The sequence below is a fragment of the Pongo pygmaeus genome, chromosome 1 (assembly GCF_028885625.2).
Source record: "Pongo pygmaeus isolate AG05252 chromosome 1, NHGRI_mPonPyg2-v2.0_pri, whole genome shotgun sequence".
Lineage (NCBI taxonomy): Eukaryota > Metazoa > Chordata > Mammalia > Primates > Hominidae > Pongo > Pongo pygmaeus.
The window spans coordinates 165,451,417-165,468,081 of NC_072373.2; the positions used below are offsets into that span (position 1 = coordinate 165,451,417).

Below are 16,665 nucleotides of genomic sequence, written 5' to 3' on the forward strand. Positions count from 1 at the left end.
CTATTGAACTTGTCCCTATTAGATACATGCATGTGAGCAAACACACAGATTATATGTGATTTAAGACTTGATTTAAAATGTAGCATGAAACTTACAGATGAGACAGAACAAAGTGGTATATTTAGAAAGTCTGAAAACAATTTTGATGAGCATTTATGCTTTGAATACCAAACAAAAGGAAGACCTTTAGAGAAGCTATAATATTCTAGTTTTACATGTCTAATATTCAGGTGGAAATCAAACACAATAGTCATTTTAGAGGACTTCATCTTTAGCAGGGTCTTTTTTAGGGTTGGCTGAAACCAATCTATGAATAGTTTGCACCCAGTGGTTCCATTCTATACTTTGGAACTACAATCCAAGTATAATACTTCCTTATCAGAATGGGGATAACTTCAACAGAGGCCCCTCACCCTCATGCCCCTGGGCAATCCTACTATATCCCCACCCTACCCTGCCCACTGATCTCCACTCCTCTAAGTGACTATTTCAAGCCTTCTCTTTTCTCGAAGCTCCAACAATACACCCTCATCTTCACTCTCAGCTGATGTTTTGCTTTCTATTTCACCAAGAAAACAAAATCGAAAGAGAAATCTTAAGACGCACAGTGACTGACCCCTGGTCTCTTTACTTACCCTCACTTCCTTGGTGATCTCATCCAATTTCATGCAATTCACAATTACAGCGATTTACAGGAATGTGATGGTTCTCAAATATGTACCTCTGCCCATAACTCTCCCCTCACCTCCAGACTTGAATAATGAACACCAATAGGCGAACATCTTCACTTAGGGATCTTATGTCTAAAACGTACCCATAAAACTTGTTCCACCCACACAGTCCTACCCATCTCAATCAATAACAAATTCATTTTTCTAGGCCAAAACTCTTGGGGACTTGGCTCCTCTCTTATCCTCGTATACCCCATTGACTCCACCTTCCAAAAATGTCTCCAGTCCAGCCACATATCACTGCCTCTGCTGCTTCCAGGCTTGTCCAAGTCAGCATTTTTACTTGGATTGTACCGCAGCAGCTCCCTAACTGACCCTGCTATGTTCTACATTCATTATTTAACACAGCAGCTAGGCATGTTAAACTATAAATACAGTCAATTATCCCTCTACTCAAAGCATCCCAGTGGCTTTCTATCTTAGAGTAAAAGCCAAAGTCCTTACAAGGGCCTAAAAGGTCCTAAATTGTCTGTGCTCCCCCACCCCACTGTGACATCATCTCCTATTCTCCACTTTGCTCCCTCCTCTTCTGCCCTAAAGGTTGCTTGCTGTTCCTTTAACAGACCAAGCATGTTTCTGCCTCAGTACCTTTGCACTTGCTGTTCCCTGTCCCTGGAATGTACTTTACATACACATTCATGTGGCACACTCCCTAAAGTTCTGGTCTTTGCCCAAGAATCAGTTTTAGTATGAACCCTTCCTTGACCATGTATTTAAACTCCAAGACTTCCCAGACACTCTTTAGCCTCCACTTTATTTTCTCTGCAGCGATCACTATTCCTTTTACTAATTTTTTCCCCTAAATGTAAGTTCCATTCTTATAAGAATTTTGATGTTTCGTTCATTGCCATATCCCTAGTGCCTAGAACAGTCCTGTCATATAGTAGACATTCAGTATATACTGGTTGAATGAGTAAATGAATACCTTTCAAAAAATATTTCTAAGCATCCATTCCCAGTTCCTTCAGCAAACAGTCATGGGCCATGGTCTCTGACACTCTGACGTGGAAAAACTGGACACCGTAATCTACTAGAACCTACCAAAGCAAAGGTTAATGTGCTTCTCGCTTTGGGCACCTGCCCTTTCATTAGAATTTCAAATTAGTTGGCTCTTTTAACTGTTGCTCACCAATCCAATCTTTTGCACACATTTACTATGAAACCCATTCTCTATGCAGTCGCTATTTTATTCTTGGATTTTAAAAAGTTAATTTTATTTTATTAAAGCAAATCTTTTTATTTTCATGTAAATGTAGACTTTCTTTTATCCCATTGATTTCCAAGTGAATGTAGAAACAGAATGTCACAATATCATTTGCTGACTGCCAGTTTAATACTTACAATGTATCTTAAGCTCAATTTTTAAGCTCATGTCAATAATTGAACTGGTGGCTAGTTTTCAAAGCTATCGTAAGAATTGGGGAAAGGGGAATCTTGACTATCCCTCAGAAGATTCCTTTAGGATATGTTAATGTCAACAGTGAATTCCATTAGGCTCATCTGCTATCAGTCCAATTAAAGACATTTATTATTGTTGTTCTTCTGAAAAGAATATAAGCATCTAGCAGGTAGCCCTTTAAATACAAAATGAAATTTGTTTTCAGAAAATTCTGCCTCAAGGACTCCTCAGTCTCACCCTTACCTTCAGCCCCACTTCACCTTTTCTAAGTCTTGTCTCTTCAGTGGAGTCAGGTATATGGAGAACCAAAATTGGATTGCACTAGTTCTCCTGAGATCTGAATCAAGCAAGCCCCTAATGTCCCTTTCTTATAGCTTCAAGTCCAGCTTTTAGATTTCAGACCTACAGAAACATGAATTAATTTTATTATTATTTCTGCATTAAACATTTTTTAAATTTTATTTAAAAATATAACTTTCTCCCATTGTTAAAAATGTTTCAAAATCAATATGCTTCATTCTGTGACATTAATGATATAACTAATAAAATGTCTCTGTCTCATATATACATAACAAATGTTTCCAATGTTCATATTCATATTTGCCTCTCAGCTACTTGTCTTTCTTCACATGAGTAATGGTTAAGTCCTAACTTTGGATTTAATGATTCATCCCCAAAAAAGTATTGCACAGCACTAATTTTTTTTTTTTTTTTGAGACAGGGTCTTGCTCTGTTGCCCAGGCTGGAGTGCAATGGCGGGATCTCGGCTCACTAAAGCCTCTGCCTCCCGGGCTCAAGCGATTCTCCTCCCTCAGCATCCTGAGTATTTGGGATTACAAGCGTGCACCACCACACCTGGCTAATTTTTTGTATTTTCTGTAGAGACGGGGTTTTGCCCTGTTGGCCAAGCTGGTCTTGAATTCCTGACCTCAGATGATCCACCCACCTCAGCCTCCCAAAGTGCTAGGATTATAAGCATGAGCCACTGCGCCCAGCCAAAATACATTTCAATAGCTTGCTTTCCTTAATTCCAGTTTTTAACCAAAATCACTTTTTAAAAGTACTTTCCAAATTATTGTCTAGGGTTAATATAAAGATAACCTGTGCTCCCATAATTGTTGTTTAAAGTAGGCTTATGTTTTAAAACATATTTTGTATGGTAGGTGTTTGTCACACGATTCTGATCTATCACGGTCCATACAAAAATCCACACGGCATTCATTACATAATACAATGTACTGTTTGGCAAGTCTGTCTGCATTATTTGACCACTGGGTGGCAGCATTAGGCTCCATATGAAAGGACCAAGCATTCATTTTCCAGGTCTTTTGTTCATTTTTCTTTCCTCTTCCCCTCATCACATCATCTCATCATATATTCTGTGGTTGATTCCCTGGAACAGGCAGTCAGCCTCCTGGCAGGGGAGATCCCTGGAATCAGGGCAACACAAGAACACACTGTGCAAGTAGATAACACTGCTGTGCTGCATGCTGGACCACTGCCACATATGGCAAGTGTCAAATGAAAAACAAAAATCAGGCCGGGCGCGGTGGCACATGCCTATAATCCTAGCACTTTGGGAGACCAAGGCAGGCAGATCACTTGAGGTCACGAGTTCAAGACCAGCCTGGTCAATGTGGTGAAACCCTGTCTCTACTAAATATACAAAAATTAGCTGGGCATGGTGGTGGGTGCCTGTAATCCCAGCTACTTGGGACGCTGAGGCAGGACAATCACTTGAACCCAGGAGGTGGAGGTTGCAGTGAGCCAAGATTGCGTCACTGCCCTCCAGCCTGGGTGACAGAGCAAGACTCTGTCTCAAAAAAAAAAAAAAAAAATCACAACTTACACAGTCATATCAAAGAGCTGAAAAACCTCTTACATTTTTCTTTACATTATTGAGACTATGTCAACCTGGAAAGGTGCTTAAGATATATTTTTACCTATTTTAATTAAAGGGGGAAGGGTGAAATGTTTTGTCTTTGACTGATTGTAATTAGATGTTAGATTTAGGTGTTTAATAGACATTTAATAAATGGGCTCAAAAGCTTCTCTTTTAAGGTAGGCTTCTCCCAACCATTTGACATAGATGGACCTCAGAATCTGAAATTTCAAACTCAATTTGTACATTCATATTGACAGGATTACATAGCTGACTATAATGCTATTATCACTGCTAGAGTGTATACTACAAATTTTTAAATAAGTTATTTCTGATTTAAGTTTTCCCAGTCATAGTTCAAATATTCAAGACATGCAGTTTTTGAGAAAATTCATAGCAATTATAATTAATTATTACAACTAACTAGAGAAATGGAAGGGGTAGTCCATTTAAAACTGATTTCTGATTAGACCTAGATCTTGAAAAATTGATCTGATCTGTTTGCTCCTAACTAACTACTTTTAGGATCTCTAAAACACTAAATGAAAATGCTATTCTCTGTTTAGTACAGTTGAAGCTTATTTTTTAAAGAGTCCAAAATTTGTTGATTCACAAGGTTCACCAACTTATGAACAACTATCACCACAATTGAATTCTAGAGTATTTTTATCACTCTCCCCTCCCCAAAAACATCCTGTTAATCATACTCCCCAACTCCTCCTTCCTCCAGCCCCCAATAACCACTATCTACTTACATTCTCTATGGATTTGCCTATTCTGGATATTTCATATAAATGGAATATCATATGTGGACTGTTTGTCCGGCTTATTTCCTTTAGCATAATGTTCACAAGGTTCACCAATGTTGTAGCACGGATCAGTACACCATTCCTTTCTAGTGAATAATATTCCATCACGTGGATATTACCACATTTTGTTTATTCATTCATCACTAGATGGACATTTGGGTTGTTTTCCTTTTTGGCTATTATGAATAATGCTGCTGTGCCAATGCATGTACACATTTGTGTACAGACACAAGTTTTCAATTCTCTTGGATACACCTAGGAGTCAAATCCTGGAGCCATCTGGTAATTCTATGTTTAACATTTGACGAACTGCCATACTCTTCCAAAGCAGCTGCACCCTTTTACATCCCACCAACCCCCAGCACTGTATGAGGATTCCCATTTCTCCACATCCTTCCCTACATTGCTATGGTTCATTTTTCTTCATTCTCTTTTCTTTCAGTTTCTCAGACTGGATAATTTCAATTGACCTACATTCTAAGTTTGTTGATTCTTCTACCTGCACAAATCTGCTGCTGTGCTGTAGTAAATTTTTCATTTGTTATCATACTTTTCAAATCCAGAATTTCTATTTGATTTTTAAAAATAATTTCTCTCTCTTTATTGATATTCTCTATGTGATGAGATGTTGTTCTCGTACTTTTTGTTTGTTTGTTTTTGAGACGGAGTCTCGCTCTGTCGCCCAGGTTGGAGTGCAGTGGCACGATCTCGGCTCACTGCAAGCTCTGCCTCCTGGGTTCACGCCATTCTCCTGCCTCAGCCTCCCGAATAGCTGGGACTACAGGCGCCCGCCACCACGCCCAGCTAATTTTTTGTATTTTTAGTAGAGACGGGGTCTCACTGTTGTTAGCCAGGATGGTCTCGATCTCCTGACCTCGTGATCCGCCTGCCTTGGCCTCCCAAAGTGCTGGGATTACAGGCGTGAGCCACCGCGCCTGGCCTCTCATACTTTTTAAAAGTTCCTGAGACATGGCTCCCTTTAATTCTTTGAAAATATTTTAAATCTTTGTCCAATAAGTCCAGCGTTTACACTTCCTTATGGACAGTTTCTATTAATGACTTTCCCTTTGTGTATGGGCCATACTTTGTCATAAAATCTTTGTGCGTTCCTGTGTCCAGGATGGTATTGCCTAGGTTGTCTTCCAGGGTTTTAATAATTTTGTGTTTTACATTTAAGTCTTTAATCCATCTTGAGTTGATTTTTGTATATGGTGTAAGGAAGAGGTCTGGCTTTAATCTTCTGCATATGGCTAGCCAGTTATCCCCGCACCTTTTATTGAATAGGGAGTCTTTACCCTATTGCTTTTGTCAACTTTGTCAAAGACCAGATGGTTGCAGATGTCCAGCCTTATTTCTGGGCTCTCTATTCTGTTTCATTGGTCTATGTGCCTGTTCCAACAGAGTTTCAACAAGGTGTGAATATATATTTCTACTGCTTCTATTCAACATTTTACTGGTGGCTTTAGTGCAATATGGTTCCTTGGACATAGGAACGGGCAAAGATTTCATGACAAGACACCAGAAGCAATTGCAGGAAGAGCAAAAATTGACAAGTGGAATCTAATTAAGAGCCTCTGCAAGCAAAAGAAACTATCAACAGAGTAAACAGACAATCTACAGAATGGGAGAAAATTTTTGGCAACTATGCATCTGACAAAGGGCTAATATCCAGCACTTACAAGGAACTTAAATTTACAAGAAAAAAACAAACAACCCCATTAAAAAGTGGGCAAAGGACATGAACAGACACTTCTCAAAAGAAGACATACTATGTGGCCAACAAGTATATGAAAAAAAGCTCAATATCACTGAATATTAGAGAAATGCAAATCAAAACCACAATGAGATACCATCTCACACCAATCAGAATTGGCCATTATTAAAATGTCAAAAAATAGCAGATGCTGGCGAGGTTGTGGAGAAAAGGGAACACTAATACATTGTTGGTGGGAGTGTAAATTAGTTCAACCATTGTGGCAAGTAGTGTAGCAATACCTCAAAGAGCTAAAAACAGAATTACCATTAGACCTAGCAAACCCATTACTGGGTATATACCCAGAGGAATATAAATTATTCTGTCATAAATACACATGCACACAAATGTTCACTGCAGCACTATCCACAATAGCAAAGACATAGAATCAACTTAATGCCCATCAATGACAGACTGGATATGTGGTACATATACACTATGGAACACTATGCTGCCATAAAAAAGAAAGCTCATGTTTTTTGTGGGAACATGGATAGAGCTGGAAGCTTTTATCCTTAGGAAACTAATGCAGGAACAGAAAACCAAATACCGTGTGTTCTCACTTGTAAGTGGGAGCTAAATGACAAGAACTTAAGAACACAAAGAATGAAACAAGACTCTGCTGTCTACGTGAGGGTGGAGGGTGGGAGGAGGGAGAGCAGCAGAAAAGATAACTATTGGGTACTGCACTTAATACCTCGGTGATGAAATAATATGTACAAAAAAACCCTGTGACATGTGTTTACCTATGTAATAAACCTTCACGTGTACCCCCAAACCTAAATTAAAAATTTTTAAATATTAAAAAAGAAAATCTGTTATAAATGGAGCATGCAGTCTATTTTCATTTGATATAATTATTACTACTGTTCAATTTAGGTTTACCACTCGGATATTTGTTTTTTATTAGACTTAGTTGTTTTTGTCTTTCCTGGCATATTTTGGCTTAATCAAATGTTTTCATAATTTCATTGTAATTAAACTATTCATGTTTTAGCTATATCTCTTTGTATAATTTTTCAATGGTTGCTGTATGGATTACAATATGCGTTCCACAACTTATCACAACCTACTTAGTTACTTTTGATGTACTTCATGTAAAATATTATAACCCCAAAACCATAATTTCATTTACCTTATTGTCCTTTACACTATTGCTATCAAATATACTATATCTATATACTTGATAAACCTTATATGTTACAATTTTTGCTTTTAAATAAATTAAGAGAAAATATATAGTCTTTTTTGGTCACCTGCATGTTTACTGTTGCCTTAACACAGTGGTTCTCAATGGTGTGTGTGTTGGTGGGGGCAATCTAGGGGTTAGAGGACAAGGATGTTGCCAAATCTCCTACAATCAAAGAATAGCCCTTTCCACTTAAGAGAGAATTATTCAGCCCCAAACGTTAATAGTACCAAGATTGAGAAACCTGTCTTAAGACAATGTGCATTGTTTTTATCTGGTTGCTCTCAAGATTATCTCTTTACAACTATAGTTTTCAGCATACTAATTATAATGTGCCTAGGTAAAAATTTCCTTTTATTTATCCTGCTTTGCAGGAGGGCCTCCGAGCCTGTTAGATCTGTAAGTTTTTTGAAGCAAATTTGGAAAATGTTTGACCATTAGTTTTTCAAACAATGTGTGCCCCCATTATCTTTCCCTTCTTCTCCCAGGACTCCATTTACATGCATTTTAGACTGCTTGATATTTTCCCTCAGGTCCCTGAGGACATGTTCATTGGGCTTTTAAAAATCTCTTTTCTTTGTGTTCTTCAGATTGAGTTGTCTTCATGTTAACCGAACATTTTTTTTTCTGGCCTCTCCAATCTTCTGCTATGCCCATCTAGTGTATTTATTTCAGATACTATAGTTTTCAGTTCCAAAATTGTTATTTTTTAGTTTATATCTCTTGGCAGAGATTCCATACTTGTTCATTATTACTTTATTTTCTTTTAAGTTCCTAAACATATTTATAATAGCTGTTTTATGGTTATTGTCTACAAGACCAACATCTGGGTCACCTTGGGGTCATTTCTACTTTTTCTCTTAATTGTGGGTCACATTTTCTTGCTTCTTCAACTATCTAGTAATTTTGTTCTACTGGACATATTGATTACTATAATATATTGTAGAGGCTACAGATTCTATTATCTTCCTCTGATGAGTGTTGATTTTTGTTCTAGAAGGAGTTAACTTTGCTGAACTCAAATTCCAAACTGTCTCCTCTGTGCTGGAGAGGAGTTGAAACTCTTCTCAGTTCTTTCAGCCTTTCAGCTGTTTTCTACCAGGTCCCTTGGAGTTTTCCTCACACACACACAGTTTACAGGCCAGCCAACAGTATTTGGGTTAAGTTTACACATAGATTTTAAGACTCCTTCCTATGCAACTCCCTCTTTTCCACGATTTCCCCCCTTCACTTAACAGCCTTGCTAACAGTCCTGAACTCTGTCTTCTGACTCCTCAAACTAGTGAGACTGCAGCTTTCTCCATCTAGGGAGTGGTATTAGGCAAAAAGCTACAGAAACACAAATATCATACAGTGATGTTTTCTTGTTTCAAGGAATAATTCTCCCGTTTCTGCCTGCTTTTGGTCATTCATTCTCTAGTGCTTTCAAGTAGTTGGTTTTCATTCATATTTAGTCCAGTTTAGTTTTGTTGTTCTTTTGAGACGGAGTCTCGCTCTGTCGCCCAGGCTGGAGTGCAGTGGCGCAATCTCGGCTCACTGCAACCTCCGCCTCCTGGGTTCACGCCATTCTCCTGCCTCAGCCTCCCAAGTAGCTGGGACTACAGGTGCCCACCACCACGCCCGGCTAATTTTTTGTATTTTTAGTGGAGATGGGGTTTCACCATGTTAGCCAGGATGGTCTCGATCTCCTGACCTTGTGATCCGCCCATCTTGGCCTCCCAAAGTGCTGGGATTACAGGTGTGAGACACCGCGCCCAGACTAGTCCAGTTTTAATAATGGTTATCTGTAGGGAGATAGTATGATACAAGCAACAACATCAATACTGGAAATTCCAATTAGGTTTTTAAATCTGATAGTTTTACTGGAGATAAAGATTATTTTGTCCCTCTATGCCTTGACATATTCATTTCTCCTAATCCATAAGCAGGGCAGCCTACACAGTTTCTCTGAGATATTACTTCCATGCCTGAAGAAACTTCTCAATGGTATAAATAATGTGGCCTTTGGAATCAAGAAATCACTTACCAACTGTATGAACTTGCAGAGATTATTTATCCCTTCTCCATTTGTATAATGAAGGTGATCATTTAAATCTCACAAGGTTTTTTTTTTTTTATTATACTTTAAGTTCTAGGGTACATGTGCACAACGTGCAGGTTTGTTACATAGTTATACATGTGCCATGTTGGTGTGCTGCACCCATTATCTCGTCATTTACATTAGGTATATCTCCTAATGCTATCCCTGCCCCTCCCCCAACCCCACAACAGGCCACAGTGTGTGATGTTCCCCTTCCTGTGTCCAAGTGTTCTCATTGTTCAATTCTCACCTATGAGTCAGAACATGTGGTGTTTGGTTTTCTGTCCTTGTGATAGTTTGCTCAGAATGATGGTTTCCAGCTTTGTCCATGTCCCTATAAAGGACATGAACTCACCCTTTTTTATGGCTGCATAGTATTCCATGGTGTATATGTGCCGTATTTTCTTAATCCAGTCCATCATTGATGGACGTTTGGGTTGGTTCCAAGTCTTTGCTATTGTGAATAGTGCTGCTATAAACATACGTGTGCATGTGTCTTTATAGCAGCATGATTTATAATTCTCTGGGTATATACCCAGTGATGGGATGGCTGGGTCAAATGGTATTTCTAGTTCTAGATCCCTGAGGAATCGCCACACTGACTTCCACAATGGTTGAACTAGTTTACAGTCCTACCAACAGTGTAAAAGTGTTCCTATTTCTCCACATCCTCTCCAGCACCTGTTGTTTCCTGACTTTTTAATGATTGCCATTCTAACTGGTGTGAGATGGTATCTCATTGTGGTTTTGATTTGCATTTCTCTGATGGCCAGTGATGATGAGCATTTTTTCATGTGTCTGTTGGCTGCAGAAATGTCTTAACTTTTGAGAAGTGTCTGTTCATATCCTTTGCCCACTTTTTGATGGGGTTGTTTGTTTTTTTCTTGTAAATTTGTTTGAGTTCATTGTAGATTCTGGATATTAGCCCTTTGTCAGATGATTAGGTTGCGAAAATTTTCTCCCATTTTGTAGGTTGCCTGTTCACTCTGATGGTAGTTTCTTTTGCTGTGCAGAAGCTCTTTAGTTTAATTAGATCCCATTTGTCAATTTTGGCTTTTGTTGCCATTGCTTTTGGTGTTTTAGACATGAAGTCCTTGCCCATGCCTATGTCCTGAATGGTAATGCCTAGGTTTTCTTCTAGGGTTTTTATGGTTTTAGGTCTAACGTTTAAGTCTTTAATCCATCTTGAATTAATTTTTGTATAAGGTGTAAGGAAGGGATCCAGTTTCAGCTTTCTACATATGGCTAGCCAGTTTTCCCAGCACCATTTATTAAATAGGGAATCCTTTCCCCATTGCTTGTTTTTCTCAGGTTTGTCAAAGATCAGATAGTTGTAGATATGTGGCGTTATTTCTGAGGGCTTTGTTCTGTTCCATTGATCTATATCTCTGTTTTGGTACCAGTACCACGCTGTTTTGGTTACTGTAGCCTTGTAGTATAGTTTGAAGTCAGGTAGCGTGATGCCTCCAGCTTTGTTCTTTTGGCTTAGGATTGACTTGGCGATGCAGGCTCTTTTTTGGTTCCATATGAACTTTAAAGTAGTTTTTTCCAGTTCTGTGAAGAAAGTCATTGGTAGCTTGATGGAGATGGCATTGAATCTATAAATTACCTTGGGCAGTATGGCCATTTTCACGATATTGATTCTTCCTACCCATGAGCATGGAATGTTCTTCCATTTGTTTGTATCCTCTTTTATTTCATTGAGCAGTAGTTTGCAGTTCTCCTTGAAGAGGTCCTTCACGTCCCTTTTAAATTGCATTCCTAGGTATTTTATTCTCTTTGAAGCAACTGGAGGAGCCAAGATGGCCGAATAGGAACAGCTCCGGTCTACAGCTCCCAGCGTGAGCGACGCAGAAGATGGGTGATTTCTGCATTTCCATCTGAGGTACTGGGTTCATCTCACTAGGGAGTGCCAGAGAGTGGGCGCAGGACAGTGGGTGCAGCGCACCGTGCGCCAGCCGAAGCAGGGCGAGGCATTGCCTCACTTGGGAAGCGCAAGGGGTCAGGGAGTTCCCTTTCTTGGTCAAGGAAAGGGGTGACAGATGGCACCTGGAAAATTGGGCCACTCCCACCCCAATACTGCGCTTTTCCGATGGGCTTAGGAAACGCCGCAGCAGTAGATTATAGCCTGCACCTAGGTCGGAGGGTCCTACGCCCATGGAGTCTCGCTGATTGCTAGCACAGGAGTCTGAGATCAAACTGCAAGGCGGCAGCGAGGCTGGGGGAGGGGCACCCGCCATTGCCCAGGCTCGCTTAGGTAAACAAAGCAACTGGGAAACCCACCACAGCTCAAGGAGGCCTGCCTGCCTCTGTAGGCTCCACCTCTGGGGGCAGGGCACAGACAAACAAAAAGACAGCAGTAACCTCTGCAGACTTAAATGTCCCTGTCTGACAGCTTTGAGGAGAGCAGTGGTTCTCCCAGCACGCAGCTGGAGATCTGAGAACGGGCAGACTGCCTCCTCAAGTGGCTCCCTGACCCCTGACCCCCGAGCAGCCTAACTGGGAGGCACCCCCCAGTAGGGGCAGACTGACACCTCACACGGCTGGGTACTCCTCTGAGACAAAACTTCCAGAGGAACGATCAGACAGCAGCATTCGCAGATCACGAAAATCTGCGGTTCTGCAGACACCGCTGCTGATACCCAGGCAAACAGGGTCTGGAGTGGACCTCTAGCAAACTCCAACAGACCTGCAGCTGAGGGTCCTTGTCTGTTAGAAGGAAAACTAACAAACAGAAAGGACATCCACACCAAAAACCCATCTGTACATCACCATCATCAAAGACCAAAAGTAGATAAAACCACAAAGATGGGGAAAAAACAGAGCAGAAAAACTGGAAACTCTAAAAAGCAGAGTGCCTCTCCTCCTCCAAAGGAACGCAGTTCCTCACCAGCAACGGAACAAAGCTGGACGGAGAATGACTTTGACGAGTTGAGAGAAAAAGGCTTCAGACGATCAAACTACTCCGAGCTACAGGAGGAAATTCAAACCAAAGGCGAAGAAGTTGAAAACTTTGAAAAAACTTTGAAAAAACTTTAGACGAACGTATAACTAGAATAACCAATACAGAGAAGTGCTTAAAGGAGCTGATGGAGCTGAATGCCAAGGCTCGAGAACTATGTGAAGAATGCAGAAGCCTCAGGAGCCGATGCGAACAACTGGAAGAAAAGGTATGAGTGATGGAAGATGAAACGAATGAAATGAAGCGAGAAGGGAAGTTTAGAGAAAAAAGAATAAAAAGAAATGAACAAAGCCTCCAAGAAATATGGGACTATGTGAAAAGACCAAATCTGCGTCTGATTGGTGTACCTGAAAGTGATGGGGAGAATGGAACCAAGTTGGAAAACACTCTGCAGGATATTATCCAGGAGAACTTCCCCAATCTAGCAAGGCAGGCCAACATTCAGATTCAGGAAATACAGAGAACACCACAAAGATACTCCTTAAGAAGAGCAACTCCAAGACACATAATTGTCAGATTCACCAAAGTTGAAATGAAGGAAAAAAATGTTAAGGGCAGCCAGAGAGAAAGGTTGGGTTACCCACAAAGGGAAGCCCATCAGACTAACAGCGGATCTCTCGGCAGAGACTCTACAAGCCAGAAGAGAGTGGGGGCCAATATTCAACATTCTTAAAGAAAAGAATTTTCAACCCTGAATTTCATATCCAGCCAAACTAAGCTTCATAAGTGAAGGAGAAATAAAATACTTTACAGACAAGCAAATACTGAGAGATTTTGTCACCACCAGGCCTGCCCTAAAAGAGCTCCTGAAGGAAGCACTAAACATGGAAAGGCACAACTGGTACCACCTGCTGCAAAATTATGCCAAAATGTAAAGACCGTCGAGATTAGGAAGAAACTGCATCAACTAATGAGCAAAATAACAAGCTAACATCATAACGACAGGATCAAATTCACACATAACAATACTAACTTTAAATGTAAATAGACTAAATGCTCCAATTAAAAGACACAGACTGGCAAATTGGATAAAGAGTCAAGACCCATCAGTGTGCTGTATTCAGGAAACCCATCTCACATGCAGAGACACACATAGGCTCAAAATAAAAGGATGGAGGAAGATCTACCAAGCAAATGGAAAACAAAAAAAGGCAGGGATTGCAATCCTAGTCTCGGATAAAACAGACTTTAAACCAACAAAGATCAAAAGAGACAAAGAAGGCCATTACATAATGGTAAAGGGATCAATTCAACAAGAAGAGCTAACTATCCTAAATATATATGCACCCAATACAGGAGAACCCAGATTCATAAAGCAAGTCCTGACTGACCTACAAAGAGACTTAGACTCCCACACAATAATAATGGGAAACTTTAACACCCCACTGTCAACATTAGACAGATCAATGAGACAGAAAGTCAACAAGGATACCCAAGAATTGAACTCAGCTCTGCACCAAGCGGACCTAATAGACATCTACAGAACTCTCCACCCCAAATCAACAGAATATACATTTTTTTCAGCACCACACCACACCTATTCCAAAATTGACCACATAGTTGGAAGTAAAGCTCTCCTCAGCAAATGTAAAAGAATAGAAATTATAACAAACTGTCTCTCAGACCACAGTGCAATCAAACTAGAACTGAGGATTAAGAAACTCACTCAAAACCGCTCAACTACGTGGAAACTGAACAACCTGCTCCTGAATGACTACTGGGTACATAATGAAACAAAGGCAGAAATAAAGATGTTCTTTGAAACCAACGAGAACAAAGACACAACATACCAGAATCTCTGGGACACATTCAAAGCAGTGTGTAGAGGGAAATTTATAGCACTAAATGCCCACAAGAGAAAGCAGGAAAGATCCAAAATTGACACCCTAACATCACAATTAAAAGAACTAGAAAAGCAAGAGCAAACACATTCAAAAGCTAGCAGAAGGCAAGAAATAACTAAAATCAGAGCAGAACTGAAGGAAATAGAGACCAAAAAAACCCTTCAAAAAATTAATGAATCCAGGAGCTGGTTTTCTGAAAGGATCAACAAAATTGATAGACTGCTAGCAAGACTAATAAAGAAAAAAAGAGAGAAGAATCAAATAGATGCAATAAAAAATGATAAAGGTGATATCACCACCGATCCCACAGAAATACAAACTACCATCAGAGAATACTACAAACACCTCTGCGCAAATAAACTAGAAAATCTAGAAGAAATGGATAAATTCCTCGACACATACACCCTCCCAAGACTAAACCAGGAAGAAGTTGAATCTCTGAATAGACCAATAACAGGATCTGAAATTGTGGCAATAATCAATAGCTTACCAACCAAAAAGAGTCTAGGACCAGATGGATTCACAGCTGAATTCTACCAGAGGTACAAGGAGGAACTGGTACCATTCCTTCTGAAACTATTCCGATCAATAGAAAAAGAGGGAATCCTCCCTAACTCATTTTATGAGGCCAGCATCATCCTGATACCAAAGCTGGGCAGAGACACAACCAAAAAAGAGAATTTTAGACCAATATCCTTGAAGAACATTGATGCAAAAATCCTCAGTAAAATACTGGCAAACCGAATCCAGCAGCACATCAAAAAGCTTATCCACCATGATCAAGTGGGCTTCATCCCTGGGATGCAAGGCTGGCTCAATATACGCAAATCAATAAATGTAATCCAGCATATAAACAGAACCAAAGACAAAAACCACATGATTATCTCAATAGATGCAGAAAAGGCCTTTGACAAAATTCAACAATACTTCATGCTAAAAACTCTCAATAAATTAGGTATTGATGGGATGTATCTCAAAATAATAAGAGCTATCTATGACAAACCCACAGCCAGTATCATACTGAATGGGCAAAAACTGGAAGCATTCCCTTTGAAAACTGGCACAAGACAGGGATGCCCTCTCTCACCACTCCTATTCAACATAGTGTTGGAAGTTCTGGCCAGGGCAATTAGGCAGGAGAAGGAAATAAAGGGTATTCAATTAGGAAAAGAGGAAGTCAAATTGTCCCTGTTTGCAGACAACATGATTGTATATCTAGAAAACCCCATTGTCTCAGCCCAAAATCTCCTTAAGCTGATAAGCAACTTCAGCAAAGTCTCAGGATACAAAATCAATGTACAAAAATCACAAGCATTCTTATACACCAATAACAGACAAACAGAGAGCCAAATCATGAGTGAACTCCTGACTTTTTAATGATCGCCATTCTAACTGGTGTGAGACGGTATCTCATTGTGGTTTTGATTTGCATTTCTCTGATGGCCAGTGATGATGAGCATTTTTTCATGTTGTCTGTTGGCTGCAGAAATGTCTTCTTTTGAGAAGTGTCTGTTCATATCCTTTGCCCACTTTTTGATGGGGTTGTTTGTTTTCTGCTTGTAAATTTGTTTGAGTTCTTTGTTGATTCTGGGTATTAGCCCTTTGTCAGCTGAGTAGATTGCAGAAATTTTCTCCCTTTTGTAGGCTGCCTGTTCACTCTGATGGTAGTTTCTTTTGCTGTGCAGAAGCTCTTTAGTTTAATTAGATCCCATTTGTCAATTTTGGCTTTTGTTGCCATTGCTTTTGGTGTTTTCGACATGAAGTCCTTGCCCATGCCTATGTGCTGAATGGCATTGCCTAGGTTTTCTTCTAGGGTTTTTATGGTTTTAGGTCTAACATTTAAGTCTTTAATCCATCTTGAATTGATTTTTGTATAAGGTGTAAGGAAGGGATCCAGTTTCAGCTTTCTACATGTGGCTAGCCAGTTTACTAAATCTCACAGGGTTTTTAGAAATAGTAATCACTTATGTCACAAAGCATATAGCAAGTGCTAAAAAGAAAACAAACACTTTTGGT

At 39.8% G+C, this 16,665-nt stretch overlaps 1 protein-coding gene across 3 annotated transcripts in view; it reads right to left on the bottom strand.

Moving 5' to 3' along the window:
• The window catches only part of RAVER2 (ribonucleoprotein, PTB binding 2), a 94,147-nt gene that overhangs the window by 6,061 nt on the left and 71,421 nt on the right, over window positions 1-16,665 (bottom strand). Inside the window, exon 12 of one of the 3 annotated variants that reach the window (XR_010124342.1) lies at window positions 2,374-2,532. The exons of the other annotated variants lie outside the window; for them this stretch is intronic. The gene's annotated coding sequence lies outside the window, so the exon portion shown is untranslated. The remainder of the gene's footprint in view (window positions 1-2,373; window positions 2,533-16,665) is intronic. 3 annotated transcript variants of the gene reach the window in all.